At 45.6% G+C, this 24,847-nt stretch overlaps 1 long non-coding RNA gene across 1 annotated transcript; it reads left to right on the forward strand.

Annotated features, from left to right (window-relative positions):
* The first annotated feature begins 1,415 nt into the window (after nt 1–1,415).
* LOC115646191 lies at nt 1,416–23,142 on the forward strand. The gene is made up of 3 exons (XR_003998967.1): nt 1,416–1,481; nt 22,083–22,215; nt 22,800–23,142. It is a non-coding gene; the product is annotated as an uncharacterized LOC115646191 (long non-coding RNA).
* Nucleotides 23,143–24,847: the final 1,705 nt, after the last annotated feature.

Raw genomic sequence — 24,847 nt, forward strand, 5'->3', positions numbered from 1 at the left:
AGGGACTGATTTTTGTGACTTGCCCAGCGGGCTGAGCCATGGAAGACCTGGTGAGAGGCAGATGATCTGCAGGGGGCGCTGGAGACCAGGGCCCCTTGCAGCACCGCAACCTGAACGCAACGGGGGTACTATGGCTGGTTAGTGTATGATGTTACAGGGTCAGATAAAGCAATGTCTTCAGAACAAGGCAACAAAGCTTCCCTTCCATGCCTAAAAATCTCTACTTTGTCCAAATTTGTTAGAAAACTTCACTCATCTTGCTGCCAGTGGCTAGGCACCTCAAATACCTGCTTTTTGAGCACAGGAGGTCTGATACTCTATAGTGCATAAGAATTGGGTAGTATCCTTTTAATTAGCTTCTTAGCCCTCTTGTGGCCCTCAGTGTCTTTTATCTCTATGACTAGATAGGTTTGAGCTCGGCTGATCTTCAAGAAATGCTTATCATCTGTTAATGAGGAAATTCTCTGTTTTAGGTAAAGAAATCTGATTCACGTGTAATATTGGGTTAATGGTAACCTAGAAAGCAACAGAGATATGTACAACCCCTTTGTTTTTAATCACTGCCCTTGTAGAGTAGAGGTATCCCATTAACTCCAACTAACCTAGTCTATAATGCTAAAGTTCTGGGACTGCTGGTTTTCTTCCTCTGTATTTGGTATATCGCAAAAGGTATTGGATGAGCTTTATGACATTTTGAAATTGCATTGTGAAATTTTGGAATTGCTCTTCAAGCACATTTTTATTATTTAAGATTTCAATGCTGTCGTGAAAGACATCAAAATTCTACTAATTTTTGTTTTGCAGTTCATATTTTAAAAAAACAAATCAACTTGCAGGCATTTTATTCTTTGCCAGTGCAGCTTTATTTCTCCATCATTATTGTCTATCAAGTACTTCATGACCTGCTTGCTTCACAAGAAAGAAGTTTAACATATGCAGTTTACAGTTGTTGCCTTCCCTATAATAATGCCCAGAGGAATGAGGATTTCCCCTATACATATAATTTTACTACCACTGAGGTTTTCTGCAATTTCACCTCTAATTAATCTCTAATAGTGATATGAAGTTAGAGAAACTGCACAAACAAGCTCCATTGTAAACCTTACTCCTTCTAAATCCAGACAATAGATCAGGGTGGGCAAACTATGGCCTGCGGGCTGGATCTGGCCCTTCAGGGCTTTGGATTTGGCTCACGGTATTGCCCCTCATGGTGCTGCAGGCCCGCCGCTGCTCTCAGAAGCGGCACCCAGGCATGGAGGCAGAGAGCTCCGCATGCATTGCCCTTGCCTCAAGACACCTCTCCCCTCCCACTCAGATCTTATTTTCTGGGAATGGGGAACCGTGGCCAATGGGAGCTTTGGGGGAGGTACCTGGAGGCGTGGCAAGGGTAGCACACACTGATCCCTCCGCTCCCCCTCCCCCAGGGGCCACAGCACTTCCTGGAGCGACACGGGGCTGCTGCCACGCCGGTGTCACTTTAGGTAAGTGGTGCTGGGCCGGAGCTCGAACTCCTTCTGCACTCCACCCCCAACTCCCTACCCTAAGACCCCTACCTGCACCTCGCACCCCTCCTGCACCCCAACCCCTTGCCCTGAGCCCCCTGCTGCACCCCAACCCCTGTGCACCCCAACCCCTGCCCTGAGCCCACTCCCGCAGTTGCACCCCGCCCTGAGCCCCCTCCTGCACCCCAACCCCCTTCCCTGAGCCCCCTCATACACCCCACACCTCTCCTCTGCCCCAATCCCTTGCCCTGAGCCCCTTCCTGCACACCACACCCTGTACTCACTCCAGCACCCCAACCCATTGCCCCAGCCCTGCATACAATTTCCCCACCCAAATTTGGCCCTAGGCCCAAAAAGTTTGCCCACCCCTGCAATAGGTTGTATTCTAAATCAACAGCTGTAGTGAACTCTCACTGGACTTCATGTCACCTGCAAGCTGATGAATCAGAAATCCTCTGGTACGGCCCTTGCAAAACGGTGATGGTTGTGCTTTGTGCTGATATGTGTTTTCTGGGTGCTCCATTCCCCAATTGCAGTTTCTAGGAGGTTTGTCCTTAAACCAACAATCATTTGCGTTGTGATGTTATCCCACAATGAAACCACAGTCTCTGAGTGTTCTTCATATTGTTTCCTGCTTGATGCTCAAGTATTTTGTTGTTGTTGCACAGATTACATGATGCTGTTGTTTTTCCCTGGCACCTGTAGTAGCTGTCTCAATTAATATAGCAATTTCTAGTGCATATTTTCAGACCAATAGTTCAATAAGCCACTTAGCTCTGTGTGTATGTTGGGATGGGGGAAGACAGTTCTTAGACCCTATGGCAGACAACATCACACCAGGGCCATGAACATGAACTTAGACTAATGTTTACATACCACTCAAGAGCCTAAACCCTCTCTGTGATTACGCATGGGTTCAGGGTTCACCTTCCCTCACCCACATTTTGCAATCATTGTTGAGTTCAAGTGAATTTAGAATTGCAAAGTGAAAGTGAGTAAAAGCCAGCACACCCATGCAGGGCTGTGCAAACCTAGCCCTCAGTGGGTGGGTTTGAGAAGACAGTGGGTAAATAATCTCAACAGGTAGATATGCTCTTTCATTACGCATTTGAATTCCAAGGCATCTCTGTACTGTAGGTTTCATTTCATTTTATTCTCATCATTTGATTCCATCTATCTGAGGAATTTTCCTTAGAATTCACAACAGCCCCAGAGGGTTCTCACTTTGAAAGTTCACATCAATGAAACACTTACTCTAGGTAACATAAAGATTCTTTCATTCATTCATCATGTAACATTGTAGGAGATAAGTGTGTTAAAGACTCTTCCAATAGTATAACAGGGTGGGTATCGTTTTAGAATTGATGTGGCAATTTTACAATTAAAAATTCACATCTTTGGTGAAACTTCTTTTCCACAGGCATTGTTTTTAACAATAGCAAGGAATCTGCATGTGGTGGTTGGGGGAGGGGTGTGTGGCGAAAGAATGGTATAACTTAAGTTTGTTTTTAAATGTGTTGTTGGGCTTTCTAGCTTTCAGAGTTTTCAGACAATCTCTTTATTAAGTCATAATCTTGGGCTGCCTCAGCTCTCTATCTTGGGGTATGGCTACACTTATAGCTGTACAGAGCTGGGAGTTACAGCTGTCTTCATACAGCTGTGTAGGGAAAGCGCTGCAGTGTGGTTATTACCAGCTGGCCACATTTGCAGCATTTGCAGCGCTGTTGGAAGTGGTGCACTGTGGACAGCTATGCCAGCGTTCAAGTGGCTGCAACGTGCTTTTCAAAAGAGGTGGGTGGGGTGGAGTGTGACAGGGAGCGTGGGGGAGACAGAGAGAGTGGATTTTTGGAGCTGACACTGTTGTCAGCTCCCTGCCTCGCAAGTTCTAAGGACTGGAAGATACGCAGCACCTACCTTCAATCATTTTAAAAGTTTCGACCCCTTCCCCCACCCCTCTCTTATTCACTAAATGCAAGTTATGCACTCCTAAATAGCCTTCAGTCCACATAGGCAGCTGCTCAACACAGACTCCCCCCTCCCCCTCTGCCGTGTGGCTTCTCTCCTCAAGCAAACAGCTGTGAACATTCCAAAGCAATTCCCCTGCCTGCCTCTGCTCGCTCGCTCGAGCAAACAGGAGCAGTGTTTGTTTTTTAGATAAGCAGCTCTGGGGTGCCCGGAGTTCAGCCACTCTTCCGGTTTGTTGTGAACAGGCATTCAAGGATACCTCCTAATACCCTGGAGGCCAATTACAGCGCTTTTGGTGGCCACACTTGATGAGCAGCGCTGCATCACCAGCTCTGCAATCGTTATACCCCAAGCAGACCAGGTGTATAGCCAGTGCTGCAGCCAAGGAGTTGCAGCGCTGGATGTGCCTTGCAGGTGTGGACAGTTACTAAATTGCAGCACTGTAAACCCACCACCAGCCCTGCAACTCTCCAGTGTAGCCATGGCCTGGTCACACAGACTGAGTCTCTCCCGTCTCACAGCATCCTTTGGCAATCACAGCAATTGCTTATGTGTAAAATACACTAAATATTTTCTGAATGTCTTTAAATGAAGTTTAGAAGCTGGAAAGAAGGACAGCCAACACCATTATGAGACCAGTCTGCTTCATGGACTGTCAGTAATCAAAGGACCACAGTTTGAGGACAACTGCCCTACATCAGTCTTCCAGCGTCATTGCATTTGCCTTAGACATCCTCCCCTGAAAATTACTGTATAGTACTGTGAAGCTGAGGGTGGTCCTCTGGAAATTTTGTTGCTATAGATGGGAACCATTCGGTAAAATAAAAATACTCCCTGCATTACCTGTCCCTCCCCACCCCCGCCCCTTCACCAATCAGAGTGTCATCTATGTAAATACCAAGAAAAATTGATCCTTCTTTTGGTATTTTTGCTGGAAACACTAGGAGACTATGCTTTCTCATTATAATTCAGTATAAATACCATAAAAGAGAACTTTGTTACTGTATTTGTTAAGCATATTTGTCATCCTCTGTGCCAGTTTATCCAAATAGGAATAGTTACAGTTATTTGTATTAAACAAATATCTCAAAACTCTGTATCTGTTGCTCTTCTGACTTACTTAATATTCTGTGCATAGCATTAATCACAATTAATATTCTTTCTGGAACTGTTAATTAAAGGTGTGATGGGAGATCAGATAGCAGCTGCTGAATAGTAAAAGGAAGTTAGTTAAAATTATGCTATTCTCAAAAGAAAAGAAAATCTCCATGGTGATTTAACCATTCAGCCTTTGATATAAAGTATCAGAAAAAATATCAGTAGTTAATCTTTTCTTCTCCAATTCAGACAAAATATTTAAGAAAGTTAGCTTAATGAGTCCTTTTTATTAGCACAACTTTGCCTGTTTAGATCCAGAGTTTGGAGGGCTAAAAGCAGATGTGTCCTTTTCAGGGCTGCTGCCTGCAGCGTGTTGCAACAATATTTAAATTAGGGTAAATATTTGTTACTGTATTATGGGGGGGTGAGGAAAGTTCTCTCAGCTATAGCACTCCTTGCAGTATTTCAGCACTGCAACTCCAAGGAGCAGTTAAGAGAAAAGTTAGAGTATTAGTTACTCACTATGTCCACCGCGCCCCCCCCCTCCAAAAAAAGAAGGGACTTAGGTGCTTAGAAAATCACAGGAACAACACTGCAATCCACAAAGCCTGGATTAGGTGCCTAGCCTTCCCTACAATGAATAGGGAGAGATAGCTGCCTTACAATACTATCCACAAAGCCAACACGCTGGGCAGGGAGTCGCTTAAGCTAGAAAATAGGAAATGCCAAAGATAGAAGTGTGTGCTATGCCCTGCCCCTCCCTCAGAGATAGGCACCACCCTGTATACAGTAACTCCCCACTTAATGTCCTCTTGCTTAATGTTGTTTCGATGTTATATAACGTCCCTGCTCTATTACAGAACCTGCTTGTTTAAAGTTGTGCAATGCTCCCCTATAACATCGTTTGGCCACCTGCTTTATCCACAGCTGGCAGCCCCCCATCAGCTCCCCCATGCCCTCTCAGCGTCTTCTACCCGCCAGTGGACCCCGTGGATCAGCGCCTTCCCCATGCTCTCCCCACCTCCTGCCGGTGGCAATCAGCTGTCTTGCAGTGTTCAGGAGCCTGGGGGGAGGAGTGAGAACACAGCACATAGGAGGCAGGGGAGGGAGTGGGGAGGCTATGTGCTGTGTCCTCACTCCTCCCCCCAGGCTCCTGAACACTGCAAGACAGCTGATTGCCGCCGGCAAGAGGCGGGGGGAGCAGAGGGAAGGCACTGATCCATGGGGTCCACTGGTGGGTGGCAGGCATTGGGGGGAGGCGTAGGGGAGCTGATAGTGGGGCTGCCAACCTGTATTAAAATACTTGTTTATATCGCTAAAGATACTATACAGTGCTAAGTTATAACTAAGGATTGGTGAAGTGTGTGTTTGTACAGAACCTAGCACAAGGGAGTCCTGATCCAAGATTGCACTCCTAGGTGGTACCATAATAACAATTAACAATAATTAATAATATTTTAATAATTACAAATATTAATAATAAGGTTTAGATAATATAAGGACCAGAATGAATCATTGTCAAATACTTGAGTGGACACAGAAAATTATATTTTTGAAGTTCAAACTAGTTAAGTTAATACTTATGTTTTCTCATTTTTATGCTTCTCTACACTTTTCCAGTCATGACTAGAAAAGAAAGTTTCAGAATACTATGGTGCTGTTATTACTATGTGGTATTTCAGTCAAATAAGAAACAAAGTGTCAGAAATTCTTTTTTTTTAGATGCTCTTTTAAAAAAAAAATCCAGCCAGATGTGTAGACCAATGATCTTTTGGTAGGGATCTAAACTGAGTCTCCAAACTTGATGACAAGATCCCGTCACTTCCCTTCACTAGACACTTCTGGGAAGACTTTTTTTTAAGGTCACTTTCTTTAGACATGTGCTGGTCTCACTAATGCCAGCTTCTGACTCAAATGCGACATTTGCTTATTTCTCAGAGTGAAGGCTTCCCCCCCATCCAGAGTAACTGAGGCTTCGGAATGAGTTCATCATGAAATGTTGAACAAATGTTAACATTCACTTTGAGCAAAGAACATCTTTGTTTTTTGTCTATGCTCATTTGATTTTTCTTTTCACTCCAAACACAGTTCATCACTGGATGCCTTTTTTTTTTGTTCTTTCTAGTAAATACAGAGCAAATTCTTTGGTATATCAATAAGTCTTAAACAAGTGTCTTGTAGTTAGGGAGAAACAACTAAAAAACAAAACCATATAACTGGGGCATTGCCAGCATCATAAAAAAAGTTCCTGGAACACCAGACGATCATATGAAAAACTAGGCGTGTCCTAATAAAATATTAGAGAGGTAGCTGTGTTAGTCTGGATCTGTAAAAGCAGCAAAGACTCTTGTGGCACCTTATAGACTAACAGACATTTTGGAGCATGAGCTTTCGTGGGTGAATACCCACTTCGTCAGATGCATCTAGTGGAAATTTCCAGGGGCAGGTATATATATGCAGGCAAGCTAGAGATAATGTGGTAGTTCAATCAGGAAGGATGAGGCCCTGTTCTAGCAGATGAGGTGTGAAAACCAAGGGAGGAGAAACTAGTTCTGTAATTGGCAAGCCATTCACAGTCTTTGTTTAATCCTGAGCTGATGGTGTCAAATCTGCAGATGAACTGAAGCTCAGCAGTTTCTCTTTGAAGTCTGGTCCTGAAGTGTTTTTGCTGCAGGATGGCCACCTTAAGGTCTGCTATAGTGTGGCCAGGGAGGTTGAAGTGTTCTCCTACAGGTTTTTGTATATTGCCATTCCTAATATCTGATTTGTGTCCATTTATCCTTTTCCATAGCGACTGTCCAGTTTGGCCAATGTACATAGCAGAGGGGCATTGCTGGCATATGATGGCATATATTACCTTGGTGGACGTGCAGGTGAATGAACTGGTGATGGTGTGGCTGATCTGGTTAGGTCCTGTGATGGTGTCGCTGGTGTAGATATGTGGGCAGAATTGGCATCAAGGTTTGTTGCATGGATTGGTTCCTGAGCTAGAGTTACTATGGGGCAGTGTGCAGTTACTGGTGAGAATATGTTTCAGGTTGGCAGGTTGCCTGTGGGCGAGGACTGGCCTCCCACCCAAGGCCTGTGAAAGTGTGGGATCATTGTCCAGGATGGGTTGTAGGTCCCTGATGATGCATTGGAGACGTTTTAGCTGGGGACTGTATGTGATGGCCAGTGGAGTCCTGTTGGTTTCTTTCTTGGGTTTGTCTTGCAGTAGGAGGTTTCTGGGTACACGTCTGGCTCTGTTGATCTGTTTTCTTATTTCCTCGTGCGGGTATTGTAGTTTTGAGAATGCTTGGTGGAGATTTTGTAGGTGTTGGTCTCTGTCTGAGGGGTTAGAGCAGATGCGGTTGCACCTCAGTGCTTGGCTGTAGACAATGGATCGTGTGATGTGCCCGGGATGGAAGCTGGAGGCGTGAAGGTAGGCATAGTGGTCGGTAGGTTTTCGGTATAGGGTGGTGGTAATGTGACCATCACTTATTTGCACCGTGGTGACTAGGAAGTGGACCTCCCGTGTAGATTGGTCCAGGCTGAGGTTGATCGTGGGGTGGAAGCTGTTGAAATAGTGGTGGAATTTTTCCAGAGACTCCTTCCCATGGGTCCAGATGATGAAGATGTTATCAATGTAGCATAGGTAGAGAAGGGGCGTGAGTGGATGAGAGCTGAGGAAGCATTGTTCCAGGTCGGCCATAAAAATATTGGCATATTGTGGGGTCATGTGGGTGCCCATAGCTGTGCCACTGATCTAGACATATATATTGTCATTAAATTTGAAATAGTTGTGTGTGAGGATAAAGGCACAGAGCTCAGCAGCCAGTTGTGCTATAGCATCATCGGGGATATTGTTCCTGACAGCTTGTATTCCATCTGTGTGTGGGATGTTTGTGTAGAGAGCCTCTACATCCATGTTGGCTAGGATGGTGTTTTCTGGAAGGTCTCCAATGCATTGTGGTTTCCTCAGGAAATCAGTGGTGTCACGGTGTCATATAACCTAGTCCTATATTTGGACCTTAGCGTCCAAAATATGGGGGTTAGCATGAAAACCTCCAAGCTTAGTTACCAGCTTGGACCTGGTAAAGTTGCCACCACCCAAAAAATTAGAGTGTTTTGGGGCACTCTGGTCCCCCCAACAACCTTCCCTGGGGACCCCAAGACCCAAATTCCTTGAGTCTTATAACAAAGGGGAATAAACCATTTCCCTTCCCTTCTCCCTTCCAGGTATTCCCTCCCTGGGTTCCTGGAGAGATAAACAGAAGCAAACTCCGTGAATCTAAACAGAGGGATTCCACCCTCCCCCGTTTCCAGCCTTGGAAAATAGAAGTACCGAGAACTAATCTCTCTTCCCCCCTCACCCAGAGGGAATGCAAAGACAGGCTAGTAAATCTAACACACACAGATTTCCCCCTGACTTCTTCCTCCCACCAATTCCCTGGTGAGCACAGACTCAATACCCTGGAGTTCCCCACTAAAGAAAAAACTCCAACAAGTCATAAAAGAAAGCTTTATGTAAAAAGAAAGAAAAAATACATAAAAATGGTCTCTCTGTATTAAGGTGACAAATACAGGGTCAATTGCTTAAAAGAAATATGAATAAACAGCCTTATTCAAAAAGAATACAATTCAAAACATTCCAGCAACTACACCATGTAAATACAAAAGAAAAAAACCAATAACCCTTATTGTATTATGATCTCTGTACTCACAACTTGGAAACAGAAGATTAGAAAGCAGGAAACAAAAATCCTCCCACAGCCGAGAGAGAGACAGGCAGAAGACCAAGAACAAAGGACTCACACACAAAGTTCCCTCCACCCAGATTTGAAAAAGCCTTGTTTCCTGATTGGTCCTCTGGTCAGGTGTTTCAGATTACTTCTTTCCAGGTGAAAGAGATGTTAACCCTTAGCTATCTGTTTATGACATGCCCCCCAAATTGCAGACAGTGGGGAAGCTCACTGGCGGCGATTTCCTCCTAGAACTTTAAAATAAACAGATTAATACAACACATGCACCTTTACATATACCACTAAGTATATAACTAACAGACTTGTACATTTTAAGAACACTTTTTAACTACTGGATTCTGGGAAACTCTCACGGGAGAGTGCATCAGCTACTTTGTTAGAAGCTCCTGAGATGTGCTGAATTTCAAAATCAAAATCTTGGAGAGCTAAACTCCAACGAAGAAGTTTCTTGTTGTTCCCCTTGGCAGTATGAAGCCACTTTAGTGCAGCGTGGTCAGTTTGTAGCTGGAACCGCCGTCCCCAAACATATGGGCGTAGCTTTTCCAGGGCATACACAATGGCATAGCATTCCTTTTCACTGACTGACCAGTGACTTTCCCTCTCAGACAGTTTCTTGCTGAGAAACACGACAGGATGGAAGTTGTGATCCGTTGCTTCCTGCATGAGAACTGCTCCTATACCACACTCAGATGCATCCGTGGTTACTAGGAATGGCTTGTCAAAGTCCGGGGCCCTGAGCACAGGGTCAGACATGAGCGTCGCCTTAAGCTGGGTAAAGGCCTTTTGACACTTTTCAGTCCAGTTAACTGCATTTGGCTGGGTCTTTTTGGTCAGGTCGGTCAGTGGGGCAGCGATTTGGCTGTAGTGTGGTACAAATCGCCTGTAGTACCCGGCCAAGCCTAAGAAGGATTGGACCTGCTTCTTGGACCTTGGGACAGGCCACTTTTGGATAGCATCCACCTTGGCCTGTAGGGGGTTTATGGTTCCTCGACCCACCTGGTGCCCCAGGTAAGTCACTCTGTTTTGGCCTATTTGACACTTTTTGGCCTTAACAGTTAGTCCGGCCTGCCTGATGCGCTCAAAGACCTTTTCCAGGTGTAGTAGGTGTTCGAGCCAGGAGTCTGAAAAAATGGCCACATCATCGAGGTAGGCAACTGCATATTCTCCCAGTCCTGCTAGTAGACCATCTACCAGCCTCTGGAAGGTGGTGGGTGCATTTCAAAGGCCGAAAGGAAAGACATTAAATTCATACACCCCCGCATGGGTAACGAATGCTGACCTCTCCTTGGCAGGTTCATCTAGCGGTACCTGCCAGTACCCCTTGGTTAAGTCTATTGTAGAGATGAACTGGGCACGTCCCAACTTCTCCAATAGCTCATCGGTGCGTGGCATTGGATAGTTGTCCGGACGAGTTACCGCATTTATCTTATGGTAGTCCACGCAAAAGCGTATGTCCCCATCTGGTTTGGGTACCAGAACCACTGGAGATGCCCATGCACTGCTAGATGAGCGGATTATACCCATCTGTAGCATGTTCTGAATCTCCCGTTCTATAGCAGCTTGGGCATGAGGAGACACCGGGTAGGGTGGGGTTCTAATGGGATGAGCATTACCTGTGTCAATGGAGTGGTATGTCCGTTCAGTCCGTCCTGGGGTGGCTGAGAACAATGGGGCAAAGCTAGTGCACAGCTCCTTGATTTGTCGCCACTGCAGATGTTCCAGGACGGTTGAGAGGTTCACCTCTTCCACGCCACCCTCTTTTTTCCCTTTGTAGTAGACACCGTCAGGCCACTCAGCATCATCACCCTGGACTGTAAACTGACAAACCTGTAAGTCTCTGGAATAGAAAGGCTTGAGAGAATTAACATGGTACACTCTGGGCTTTAGTGAGGAATTGGGAAATGCTATGAGGTAGTTCACAGTTCCCAGGCGCTCTTGGACCGTGAATGGCCCTTCCCATGATGCTTCCATCTTATGGGCGTGTTGCGCCTTCAAGACCATAACCTGGTCTCCTACCTTGAAGGAACGTTCTCTGGTATGTTTGTCATACCAGGCCTTTTGCTCTTCCTGAGCATCCTTTAGGTTCTCTTTAGCAAGGGCTAAAGAGTGTCGGAGGGTGCTTTGTAGGTTGCTTACAAAGTCCAGAATGTTAGTTCCTGGAGAAGGCGTAAACCCCTCCCATTGCTGCTTCACCAACTGTAATGGCCCCTTAACCTCGTGATCATACACAAGTTCAAACGGTGAAAACCCTAAACTGGGATGTGGTACAACCCTGTAGGCAAACAGCAACTGCTGCAACACTAGGTCCCAATTATTGGAGTATTCGTTGACGAATTTACGTATCATGGCCCCCAAAGTTCCATTAAACTTTTCCACCAGGCCATTGGTTTGATGGTGGTACGCGGTGGCAACCAAGTGCTTCACCCCATGCGTTTCCCACAGTTTTTGCATGGTCCCTGCCAGGAAATTAGATCCTGAATCAGTAAGGATGTCGGAGGGCCAACCTACCCTGGCAAAAATGTCTGTTAGGGCCAGGCACACAGTGTTAGCCCTGGTGTTGCCTAGAGCTACTGCTTCCGGCCATCTGGTAGCAAAGTCCATGAAAGTCAGTACGTACTGCTTTCCTCTGGGCGTCTTTTTTGGGAAAGGACCCAGAATATCCACAGCTACTCACTGAAATGGGACCTCAATTATGGGGAGTGGCTGGTGAGGGGCCTTGACCTGGTCTTGGGGCTTTCCCACTCTTTGGCACACCTCACAAGACTGGACATACTTGGCAACGTCCTTGCCCATCCCCTCCCAGTGGAAGGACTTCCCTAACCGGTCCTTGGTTCTGTTCACCCCAGCATGGCCACTGGGATGATCATGGGCTAAGCTTAAGAGCTTCCCCCGGTACTTAGTTGGAACCACCAACTGTTTTTGTGGCTGCCATTCTTCCCGGTGTCCCCCAGAAAGAATCTCCTTGTATAAAAGTCCTTGGTCTATAACAAACCGGGATCGATTTGAAGAGCTGAGAGGTGGTGAGGTGCTCCGTGCAGCCACCCAAGCTTTCTGAAGGCTGTCATCTGCTTCCTGCTCAGTCTGGAACTGTTCCCTTGAGGCTGGAGTCACCAGTTCTTCCTCAGACTGTGGACTTGGGCTTGGTCCCTCTGGAAGCGATGTAGGTGATGGGGTTGTTTCCGTTGCTGGTGAACCACTCTCCGCTGGTGCACCTGATGGTTTTTCAGGCTCTGGCTGAGCCTTTTGGGTATGGCTGTATGTTGCTTCTGCCAGTTCTGGCTCGCTGGTGCCCTCTGGCGTTGAGTTTGAAGATGTGGTTGCAATTGCTGGTGCTGGTTGCTGTTCCAGTTCCGGGCCTGGGACTGGTGGCTGTTTCAGTGGTTGGCATGGAATCCGGGTCCACCACCTCTGTCTGGGTCTCTGGTAACACAGACGGGGCGTCTGTGGACAGCTCAGGAACAGGAATGGGTCTGGAAACTTGCCTGGTTTGGCTACGTGTAACCATTCCCACTCGCTTGGCCCGCTTCACCTGGTTGGCCAAGTCTTCCCCCAGTAGCATGGGGATAGGATAATTGTCATAGACTGCAAAAGTCCACATTCCTGACCAGCCTTTGTACTGGACAGGCAGTTCAGCTGTAGGCAAGTCTACAGCTTGTGACATGAAGGGGTAAATTGTCACTTGGGCCTTTGGGTTGATGAATTTGGGGTCTACAAAGGATTGGTGGATAGCTGACACTTGTGCCCCCGTGTCTCTCCACGCAGTAACCTTCTTTCCGCCCACTCTCAAATTTTCCCTTCGCTCCAAGGGTATTTGAGAGGCATCTGGGCCTGGGGATCTTTTGGGTGATGGTGGTGTAATGAACTGCACTCGGATGGCGTTCTTTGGACAGTGGGCCTTGATATGTCCCAGTTCATTACATTTAAAGCATCTTCCATCTGATGGGTCACTGGGTCGAGGTGAGTTACTGGAGACTGGTGAGGTGGAAGAATAGTGTGTCTGTGGCTTTACGTGGGTTGTAGGTGGGGTTTTTGGCTGCCCTCGGTTGTAGGGTTTATGGTCGGTGTGCCATATTCGTTCCCCTTGAATATGGGGTATTCGTTCCCCTTGACAGTAGTTTTCTTGCTTTCTGCCACTTCCATCCATCTGGCTCCAATCTCCCCCGCCTCGGTGAGATTTTTGGGTTTTCCATCTTGTATGTACCGTGTTATGTCCTCAGGAACACCATCCAGGAACTGCTCCATTTGTATGAGGAGGTGCAGTTCTTCTAAGGATTTAACATTGTGTCCTGATATCCAGGCCTCATAATTTTTCCCAACTTAGTAGGTGTGTTTGGGAAATGACACATCTGGTTTCCACTTTTGGGTTCTGAAACGCCGACGGACATAATCCGGGGTTATCCCCATTCTGTATCTGGCCTTGGTTTGAAAAAGTTTATAGTCGTTCATGTTCTCCTTAGGCATTTCAGCTGCCACCTCTGCTAAAGGTCCCCTGAGCTGTGGCCTCAATTCTACCATGTACTGGTCTTCAGAGATGCGGTACCCAAGACAAGCTCTTTCAACATTTTCCAAGAAGGCCTCGGTGTCATCACCTGCCTTGTAGGTGGGAAATTTCCTGTGCTGTGGAACAATCATTGGCACAGAGTTGTTAGTGTTGGCTGTGTTTTGCTTAGTCTTTTCTAATTCCATGGCCTGTCGGTGGGCTTCCCTCTGGAGTTCCAGCTGTTTTTGGTGGTCTGCATCTTTGACTGCTTGCTCTCTTTTGTAGGCTGCCTCTCTTTCTCTTTCTCTCAGCTCCATCTCTTTTTGTTTTATTTCTAGTTCCTGTATTTTTTTTTCCATATCTCGCCTGTGGTCGGCGTCTTTGATTTGTTCTTCGGCCTCGATTTTTGTCTTGTTAGGCATGGTTCCTGTTTTCTTGTGTTGGGGTGCCCTCCGGTGTTTGTTGTCTGAACTTCAGGTTCTCTGTTGCCTCCTGGGGTCTGCCCAGCAACAGTGCCTTTTTCCCTTTCTTCCTCTAGCTAATCTTTTAAATGAAAGTAAACCAGAAAAACCACTTTATTTCCATGTGTATAGTGCTGGTATTTGACTCCTAATGGGAGTGCTACTGTGTCACAAAAGACCCTTTTGTCACAGCTTAATGGTTCCTTGCTTAATATGCAAGCCAGAAACTGCAAGAGAGAGCAGAGAAAAAAAAATCTCTCTGGTTCCTTTTAAAACCAAACTGTCTCTGCTTAAAAGCCCCAACAGAGAAAAGAAAAATATAGTATTCCTACTGGCTTCTGGATTCTATCTTTCCCACAATGCTGCCACTCATGTCATATAACCTAGTCCCAGATTTGGACTTTAGCGTTCAAAATATGGGGGTTAGCATGAAAACCTCCAAGCTTAATTACCAGCTTGGACCTGGTAAAGTTGCCACCACCCAAAAAATTAGAGTGTTTTGGGGCACTCTGGTCCCCCCAACAACCTTCCCTGGGGACCCCAAGACCCAAATTCCTTGAGTCTTATAACAAAGGGGAATAAACCATTTCCCTTCCCTTCTCCCTTCCAGGTATTCCCTCCCTGGGTTCCTGGAGAGATAAACAGAAGCAAACTCCGTGAATCTAAACAGAGGGATTCCACCCTCCCCCGTTTCCAGCCTTGGAAAATAGAAGTACCGAGAGCTAATCTCTCTTCCCCCCTCACCCAGAGGGAATGCAAAGTCAGGCTAGTAAATCTAACACACACAGATTTCCCCCTGACTTCTTCCTCCCACCAATTCCCTGGTGAGCACAGACTCAGTACCCTGGAGTTCCCCACTAAAGAAAAAACTTCAACAGGTCTTAAAAGAAAGCTTTATGTAAAAAGAAAGAAAAAATACATAAAAATGGTCTCTCTGTATTAAGGTGACAAATACAGGGTCAATTGCTTAAAAGAAATATGAATAAACAGCCTTATTCAAAAAGAATACAATTCAAAACATTCCAGCAACTACACCATGTAAATACAAAAGAAAAAAACCAATAACCCTTATTGTATTATGATCTCTGTACTCACAACTTGGAAACAGAAGATTAGAAAGCAGGAAACAGAAATCCTCCTACAGCCGAGAGAGAGACAGGCAGAAGACCAAGAACAAAGGACTCACACACAAAGTTCCCTCCACCCAGATTTGAAAAAGTCTTGTTTCCTGATTGGTCCTCTGGTCAGGTGTTTCAGATTACTTCTTTCCAGGTGAAAGAGACGTTAACCCTTACCTATCTGTTTATGACACACGGAGATATCTGGGAGTGCTGGTGGCATAGGATCTGAGTAGAGAGTCCACATATCCAGACAGTCCTTCAGTGAGAGTGCCAATGCCCGAGATGATGGGGCATCCAGGATTTCCGGGTTTGTGGATCTTGGGTAGTAGATAGAATAACCCTAGTTGGGGCTTTGTTGATTGTTGATTTGTTCCTGTGTTAGTGTAGGGAGTGTCCTGAGTAGATGTTGCAGTTTCTTAGTGTATTCCTCAGTGGGATCTGAGGGAAGTGGCCTGTAGAATTTGGTGTTGGAGAGTTGTCTGGTAGCCTCCTTTTGGTAGTCAGACCTGTTCATGATGACAACAGCACCTCCTTTATCAGCCTCTTTGATGATAATATCAGGGTGGTTTCTGAGGCTGTGGATGGCATTGCATTCTGCATGACTTAGGTTATGAGGCAAGTGATGTTATTTTTCCACAATTTCTGCCTGTGCACATTGGTGGAAGCATTCAATGTAGAGGTCCAGACTGTCATTTCGACCCTCAGGAGGAGTCCATGTGAAGTTCTTCTTCTTGTACTGTTGGTAGGAGGGTATCTGTCCACCAATATCACGTCCACCAATGTAATATACGCCATCATATGCCAGCAATGCCCCTCTGCTATGTACATCAGCCAAACTGGACAGTCGCTACGGAAAAGGATAAACGGACACAAATCAGATATTAGGAATGGCAATATACAAAAACCTGTAGGAGAACACTTCAACCTCCCTGGCCACACTATAGCAGACCTTAAGGTGGCCATCCTGCAGCAAAAACACTTCAGGACCAGACTTCAAAGAGAAACTGCTGAGCTTCAGTTCATCTGCAAATTTGACACCATCAGCTCAGGATTAAACAAAGACTGTGAATGGCTTGCCAATTACAGAACCAGTTTCTCCTCCCTTGGTTTTCACACCTCAACTGCTAGAACAGGGCCTCATCCTCCCTGATTGAACTACCTCATTATCTCTAGCTTGCCTGCATATATATACCTGCCCCTGGAAATTTCCACTACATGCATCTGATGAAGTGGGTATTCACCCACGAAAGCTCATACTCCAAAACGTCTGTTAGTCTATAAGGTGCCACAGGACTCTTTGCTCCTAATAAAATTGTAATGCATAGACAATTTATAAGTAGCATTTGAAATTGTGGGTCTATTTTTTGTTTATTTTAATAGTGCCTTTTATTCTGAGGGCTGCTGAAGCATTTCACAAACTATATCAACATAGTATCATTAACACATAGCCACTTTTGAGATAGGTGATTGTAAGGAGTCTCCTTTTGACACTTTGTACTGTGCATATGGGGGGGATGTTGTCTTAGAGGTTCATGTGCAGTCACTTCCCTACATTAGAGAGAACACTAACATTTGTTCTTGGCAAGACAAAGCTGTGTGAATGTCAAAACTAGACTGTTGGCAAGGTTTCCAAGTAAAGCCAACCTTAAACTAATATAAATAGCTCTTTGGACTGACTGCAGAATGTCAATGAATTCAGAAGTCAAATGGTGGGCAAGCCTTTGTGCTGGATTCTGACTGGCATGTAAAAGTGTCAGGATTTCATTATCAGGTTCTGTAGCCTGTGATTAATTGAAAATGAGATTTTTAAGAGCCTGATCTTGCCTCCATTTAAGTTAATGGAATCTTTGCTATTGAGTTCAGTGGAGCAGGCGCTAGGTAATGATGGAGATAAAATAATCTGTTGCCACTTTTATGACTCCATGCCATTAATGCAATTAAGTAGCCCTCCTGTAATCTCATCTAGGGAAAAAGTTAATCTTCTTAATTCATAATTAGCAGAATGTTATTGAGACTTCTGAATGACAGTAAAGCCAGAAAGTAACTGGTAATTACCTTGTAAACATTCAGGTAGTTAGAACAATTTAGTTAAGGGGTTGATTTAACAAATTCCGTAGGAGCTAAGAATTTGTGCTTCCCATATTAGCTACTGCATGTGGCTGCCTAAGTAGCATGTTAGTTTTATGCCTTTCACCACTGAGATATTTAAGGCTATATTTTGCATTTATTTCCTAGCAGGTAGTAGTTGGCTTTCTTTTCAGGTAGTTCATATTGATTTTGAAAATGGATTTCATTACTTCTCTCTCTTTCAAACATGCACATTAATCTTCTGTACAAGAAAACAAATACTGAGTTTCACCTATTTGGTGAATATTATGCATATCAAGTTTTTGTTCTCTGTTCTCATTATTCATTAAGAAGAAGTAGACTTTATGGCTGCAGAAAAAGGTTAATAAGAAGATATTCCCTCTTTGGCAATCACTTCTGTAACTCCTGGTGTTTTCCAGATCCTGGAATGCTGGACTGAGCCTTTAGGTGTCCCACCCTATTAAGTTCTGGCTGTAACTACCAGAGCCCTCTGACACTGTTTCACAGCTTGCATTATGTCCTGTGAGGGCATAAAGGATTGGAAGCTCTTGTGGAGACTAATAGGCAGGTTTCTGATGGAGGGGTTTACAGACTCAGTCTGCTGGGCCAGTGAGCAGCTGGGACTGCTCAGTCCCTCAGTGTAGGGTGACCAGATACAAGTATGAAAAATCAGGATGGGGGTGTGGGGTAATAGAAGCCTATTTAAGACAAAGCCCTGAATCTTGGGGATGTCCCTATATAATCGGGACATCTGGTCACCATACCTCAGTGAGAGGACACGACCTGACTCAGAGACAAAGAGACTACGCTTAACTTTGCTTTGGGCACTGTTTGAATTTGGAGAAGGGAGAGTCTCTAATTTCCACTCCCCACAAAACTGGTTTCTGAATTATTGTAGGATCCCGTGCATGGTCAGACAGTTCCAGCCCTGAGGAGACTGGCATCTAGAGTGGCAGAGATCTGACCCAGCATCAGTTTCCTAGAGCTAGCAGAGAACTCCACAAGATTCCAGTCCAGGGAGCCAGGAGAGGACTTTGCCCCACTCTGGGGTGAATACACATTAAGAAGGCTCATTTTATCTTCTTTAAGCTGGCCAACATTTTCAACACTGCAGCAGCCATATCTAGACCCGTCGTATGCATTTCATCTTCTTGGGAAGGTGCCAGAGAAGAGCTGGGGCTTGTGTTCTTGTTACAAATGATGAGAGATTGAGACTTTGTTATATATATAGCATATATTAGTTAACCTTAAACTTTTCCTTCACAAGAGTCTGTTTCTTGTCCCACAGTAAAGTTCCCCTTTGTTAAATTGGTTTTTTTGGGTGTAGCATTTCATTTGTTGAGGTTTGTGTTCATGTATGTTGTTTATGCACAATGTCATACTCCTTGTTAAGAAGAGTAGTATTAGTGGTTTTCCCAAGAGACTAGCACCTTTTATGTCCCAGGCACAGAGAGGAGTCACCAGGGTGGAGGCACCAGACGTTGCACCAGACGTTGCAACAGAGAACCCAGTACTCATCCCATGTAAGGAGGGGGACAAAGCTGCTTTCATTAGCAAGCAGCAGAGAGGAGGCTTGAGCCATACTTTGTGAGCGGGGCTAAACCTATTATACTCTGAGGCCATGGCACACTTTAGCCTGCTTGCCACTGGTCACTGCCAGAAATAGTCTGTCTCAGGGCCCGTGCAAGGATGTTTTGTGCCCTAGGCAAAACTTCCACCTTGCACCCTCCCCTGTCCCCGAGCCCCTGCCCTGAGGCGCCCCCCCCGCAGCAGTTCCCCCCTGCCCTGAGGCACCCCCCCCAGCTCAGCCCTGCTCCACCTCCTTTCCGAGCACGCTGTGGCTGCTTCACTTCTCCTGCTTCCCGGGCTTGCGGTGCCCATCAGCTTAGACACTGCAAGCCTGGGAGGTGGGAGAAGTGAAACGGCCACGGCGTGCTTGGGGAGGAGGCAGGGCAGGAGTGAGCTGGGGCAGGGAGTTCCCCTGCATGCTGCCCACCCCCCTTACTTGCTGCAGGCGGCCCTCTCTGCGCTCCCCTGCCCCAGCTCCCTCCGCCTAAATGCCAGCGGCAACCGGGATGGCTGAAGATCCAGCCGCCATGGTCGCTGCCAAGGAAAATGCTGCCCCCCCAAATCCTAGCCCCCTAGGCAACTGCCTAGGTCACCTAAATGGTTGCACTGGCCCTGGTCTGTCTAACTCAAAGCCATGCTCTTGCCTGCCCCAGAGAGGTCTGTCCGTCTAACTGACTTGGAGGAGCCATAAATGAATGGTAATGGGCTTCTTCCTCATTTACAATGAATTTTTAGAATCAGTCTATGTAATGCTGTGTACAGTGGTTATCATTAAAAATCATTATTTGCCAGGCTTGTAGCTGTGAAGATTGTCTCCTCAGTCCGAACTATGGTGACAGGACTGAGAAGCGGAGATAAAAAAGCGATGATCTGTAATAAGATATGCCCTATGGAGGGGATGGGGAGAAGTTGTCAGCAACTGGAGGCTGAGACAGAGGCACACAGGAAGGGCGTGCTGAACATGCCAGAGACTTACAGAGAGTCAGGGGTCTGGAGCATGCAAGCTGTAACTTGGGTTCTTCCATTCTCCATTGGCACCAAGGGCTACATCAAGACTACCCAGGGGTGTGAGGGGAATGTGGGTAGGCCTTTGTTTTCAATTCATTTCTCTTAAGCACTGTGTACCTTCTGGACAAATAAATCATAGTTTGTTTTGAAGAAGCTGCCTCTTTGTTGCTGTGCACTGGCTTCCGAACGAGAGCTCTTGCAAGGATCCAAGCCCAGAGGCTTGATAAGTAGCACAGTCAGCAACCAGGTGTGTTCAGCCTGAAGACATAGTTGGAGAGTGATGAATTGCAGGGTCCCACCCCAAAGAGAATTGTAGGCATGGGTATGTCACCCAAGTGCACCTCTTTCAAGTAATGGGAAAGAGGCTTAGAAGGGGTAACCTGCACCAGGGACTGTGACAGCTGCTACAATATGTTGTTGGGTATGAGCAACTTCTTCATTAGCAAGCAACAAGGACCCCTTCTTCTGAATGCCGTCTACTCCATCCTAGCCCGTTCCTTTAGTGTCATGGTGCAGAGTGTTCAAGGGAGAAATCCAGGAGATTCTTTTCTCTGGTAGGGGGCTTTGAGGGGAGGCAGAGTACACTCCCTATGTACAAGGAAGGCTCTATCACTGACAAGGAAGGCTCTATCACTTCTGTGTTTTAGGGTGAGTGGTGTACAGACAGCACAGTATTACCTCTCAGGTGGAAATGGCAGCTTGCAAAAGAGGTTGTCCTGGTTGCTGGGTTTCCTGTACCACTCTCCCTTCTTGGATTTCTCTGAACACAGTTCCTATAAGATCAGGCCTCAGGCCTTTACCTCTTCTGGGATGGAATTCCACTACCCATCTATTCTTAGACCAAAACTTGGGTTACAGTCTCCTATGTATCAAGCATATCTAATTTTGCAAGTCCAAATGGAGGGTTAGACTTTGAAAGCTTGTGACAGCACATACTTGCAATGAGACAGAATCAGCATCTTCAAAATGAAGCATGGTTTATCTTTCCCAAAAGGTATATAGCGCTTGGAGAGATGGATTTAATATAAGAGTCCAACATGCATATTCCCTTACTTAATCTTAATCTCTCTATCCATAGCTCAGGCAAGTCTTGCTTATTTCCCATCTCTGAGTTGGGAGAACAAGCTGACACTTCTTGCAAACTTGTCCCTCTATCTCTATGTCTCAGACTGTCAGCCTCTTCACTGACACATCCTGGTCAGCCTCTCTCAGTAACCATAAAAATCTCTCTTCCTTTTTGCCAGGGATACCTTTCAATCAGTTAATATCTTTTTTTCTTATCTCAGGATTAGCTTTTTGGGAAGAGTAAAATGTCCTAGCCTGGATGGAGTCAGCTGGGTAACTTATCCATACAACTGGTGGCTAGCCATTGTTAGATGAACTCCCTTGAATCTGGGCACCTAGAAGCTGACCTATCCATGTCATTGTTTTACCCTTCCTGCTTGGCCCCTCAAGAACCTGAATACTGTCTCCTTTCATTTAAATCTATGTATTCAAACAGACAGTGAACAGGAAAAGAGTCACATATAATATTCAGAAGAAATAATAGACATGTACCTAGTTTGTCAGGGAGGCAACAAAACATTAGTAAGGCAGTGGTCGCAAAAGGGGAGTTCCAGCTGACAATGGCAAGAATGGACCTTACGTTTTGGGAGTAACAAGGAGCTGTTCAGCTGAGATTACTAAATGAGTATAATGAGATAGACACCACTAGTATGGGAGATGTATGGTCTTATCCAGTCCGGCAACTTCCCATCAATGGGATCATTTGTTAGTGGTACGTCCTGACCTGACTCTGCCAGCCACACACCCTGTCTTAATGCCCTAGCAGCAAAATCACTGCTGAAATGAAGGGGCTGTTTATTCTCTCTCCATTCACATCACTTTGTTTCATCTTCAAAGACACCAGATCCTAAGCTTAGGTTCTAGTGAGAACTTGAAGAATCTGAATTTGGAGCTGGCCAGCCATTAACAGACCACCAGTGCAGTCTGATAATTGTCTGAAGTTAAACATATGATGAATGTTTTTCCTGTTTCCATTCTCGCAGTGCTCTCCTTCCTCACTATCAGCAGTGCCTGACATCAGAATGTTCTGCACTGGATCAGAAGGAAGAAAAAGCAAGCTCTTCGACCATTTCTTTAAGTAAAGTGCATGTGTAATTGAAGTGGAAGGCTATACAGGTTGGTGAGTAGGTTTGCCATCTTTCCACAGGGCAAAAAATTTAAATAAGCTCCATCCTTGTCTATGACACTTAGCCATGCCCTTTAAAACAATCCACCCCATACCTAATATGTAACTAAGAGTTATGTAGCCACACAGCTGGAATGTCCTGACTGGCCTCTCCCTAATGTCAGAAATACTTTTCCTTTTTTCCTCTCTGTCTCTTGCTTCTCTCAGTGTTCTAGCCTTTTCCCACATTGTCTCCATCTCTTCCGTGGTCATCTTCTTTCTCTGCCTTAAGCTCTGTCCCTTTCAGTGGCATCACTTGCTCTGCAACTCATCTTCTCTCACTTTTTTCTGCTGCTTCTATTCCCAAGCTTCCATATTGCTTTCTTGCTTCCTTCATTCTGTGCCCCCCCTACATCTTTAGTTTCCTTTCTTTCTGCCCATCCTCTATTCTTCTGTATTACAATGCATAATCCTTCAAGCCTTATTCCAGTCACAGTTTACATTTACAGTGTGTAATTGCTGATCATTCTGCTTCCCTGTTACCGTTCCATTTGAGTGCTTTGGAACAGTATTTTGATTCTCTCTCCTCAAATAGGAACAAGAAGAGCTCTTCTGATTGGCATTCCCTGCTCTCCTTAGGATCAGCCAAAGTAAGAAGGAAACATGGATTACAGGATTTTCAGGAATGGACTCAGTAATGTGGAATCTGCATAGGTCCAAAGCTGAACTGCCTCACGGTGTGTGTTTGATCTGAAGATGTCATTGAGGGGTCTAGATAGACTACTGAAATCCAGTGGCATTCACTATAACTAGTACATGCAAACAGTCTCACAATAAATATGAATTGAAGATCTCTTGTAACAAAAAAGATACTGAACAAAAGCACAGGTGGTTGTGTGTGTGCTCTGATATAAAAAAAACAATTAGGAGCAGCAAGTAGGGGAGAGGGATAGCTCAGTGGTTTGAGCATTAGTCTGCTAAATACAGGGGTATGAGTTCAATCTTTGAGAGACCTATTTAGGGAACTGGGGTAAAAATCTGTCTGGAGATTAGCCCTGCTTTGAGCAGGGGGTTGGACTAGATGACCCTCCAAGGTCCCTTCTAACCCTGATATTCTATGGATGTAATAACAGTACTTCAGGATGTGTACAGCGGCAGAGTTAGTGTGGCCATGTGCACAGATTCATTTTCAGGGCTCCCCCTTTCAGGACCCAGCCAAGGAAAATAACAATTTCTCTTATTCCCCTCAACCCATTTTTCATTCTTTTTTCTTCATCCTCCTCCCATATTATAAGTAATAGGAAATAAATGAAAATAAAATGAGGTACCTTGATTGGGGCAGGAGTTGGGGTGAAGGAGGGGGTGCAGGGGGCAGGCTCTTGGAGGAAGTTTGGGTGCAGGCTCTGGTCTGGGGCAAGGGGTTAGGGGGTGGAAGGGGGGCAGGGTGGCTCCCAAAGTGACTGGCACACACAGCCCTTCGGCAGCAACTCCTAGGTGTGGGGGCAGGGGGGTTCCACATGCTGTTGCACACAGGGGCAGCCCCTGCAGCTCCCATTGGCCACATTTCCTGGCCAATGGGAGCTGCGGAGTCAGTGCTCAGAGTGTGGGCAGCGTGCGGAACTCCTCAAGGCTGCAGGGACATGCCATTCGCTTCCAGGAGCGAAGAGACGCAGAGGGAGGGAGGCAGAGCGGGAGGGAGCTGCCTTAGCCCTGCTACTTACTTATCTCTGCACACCCCTTGGGGAGTAGTGGGTATCTGTGCACTGCCAAGGGGCAATGTGCAAAACTGCCTTCCCCACATTCCCCCTCTGCCAGGGGTGCGCAGAGACGTTCCAGCAGCTGGACACTTCTGGGAGCAGTGTGGGGCCACTGGCCATGGCATGCAGTCAGTCTGTTTGCCTGAGCCCTGCTGCGCCGCCAGCCGGGACTCAGAGGCAGGTTATCAGATATTTGTCCTGCATTTTTGGGGGGCCAGGTCATTGGGGGCCACATGTTACCACATGGTTTGTTTCATGGTAAATCCACTCCTGGATTTGTACATATCAGCTAATTGTGCCTGAAGTAGAAAATATATTTGGCAGATACAAGCATGCTTCATGTATGTATGTGACCTTTCTCAAATGCACATATATGTTCGTGCTCTCTCTACCTCTAATATAGCAAATGTGCTGGGGTGTGTGTGTGTTTGTAATCCCGTAGTTTGGACTTTATAGACATCTAATACTTTGTGTTTTAGTTGACATATACTATATGCCAAAGTATACTAAATTGAAGAGTGATTATGTAATAGGACTGCTTTTAATTTTTATATCAATAGGATAGTCATCTGATATTTTAGCATTTAAAATCCCACTTGAGGTCCTTTTATTTTAGAAGGATACACATTGTAAAACCTTTCCTTTCTGTAAATTTCATTTTCTAGATTATGTGGAAGTAGGTTTGTTTCCTGTGCATGGTTGACATTGCAACAGAAACTCCATTGGTAAATTTCAGTGTAATTGTTATAAATATCCTGTAGTGGAGATTTGTGTCCTGTGTACAGCTGGCATGGTTTTTGTGGATGCTGGATATCCCTCTCAATATCTGAAGTCACTGGGAGTTGTGGTTTCTTAGCAGTGCTAAAATTCAACTTTTCATCCTTTA

Source organism: Gopherus evgoodei, chromosome 2 (assembly GCF_007399415.2).
Source record: "Gopherus evgoodei ecotype Sinaloan lineage chromosome 2, rGopEvg1_v1.p, whole genome shotgun sequence".
In the NCBI taxonomy this organism is placed as follows: domain Eukaryota; kingdom Metazoa; phylum Chordata; order Testudines; family Testudinidae; genus Gopherus; species Gopherus evgoodei.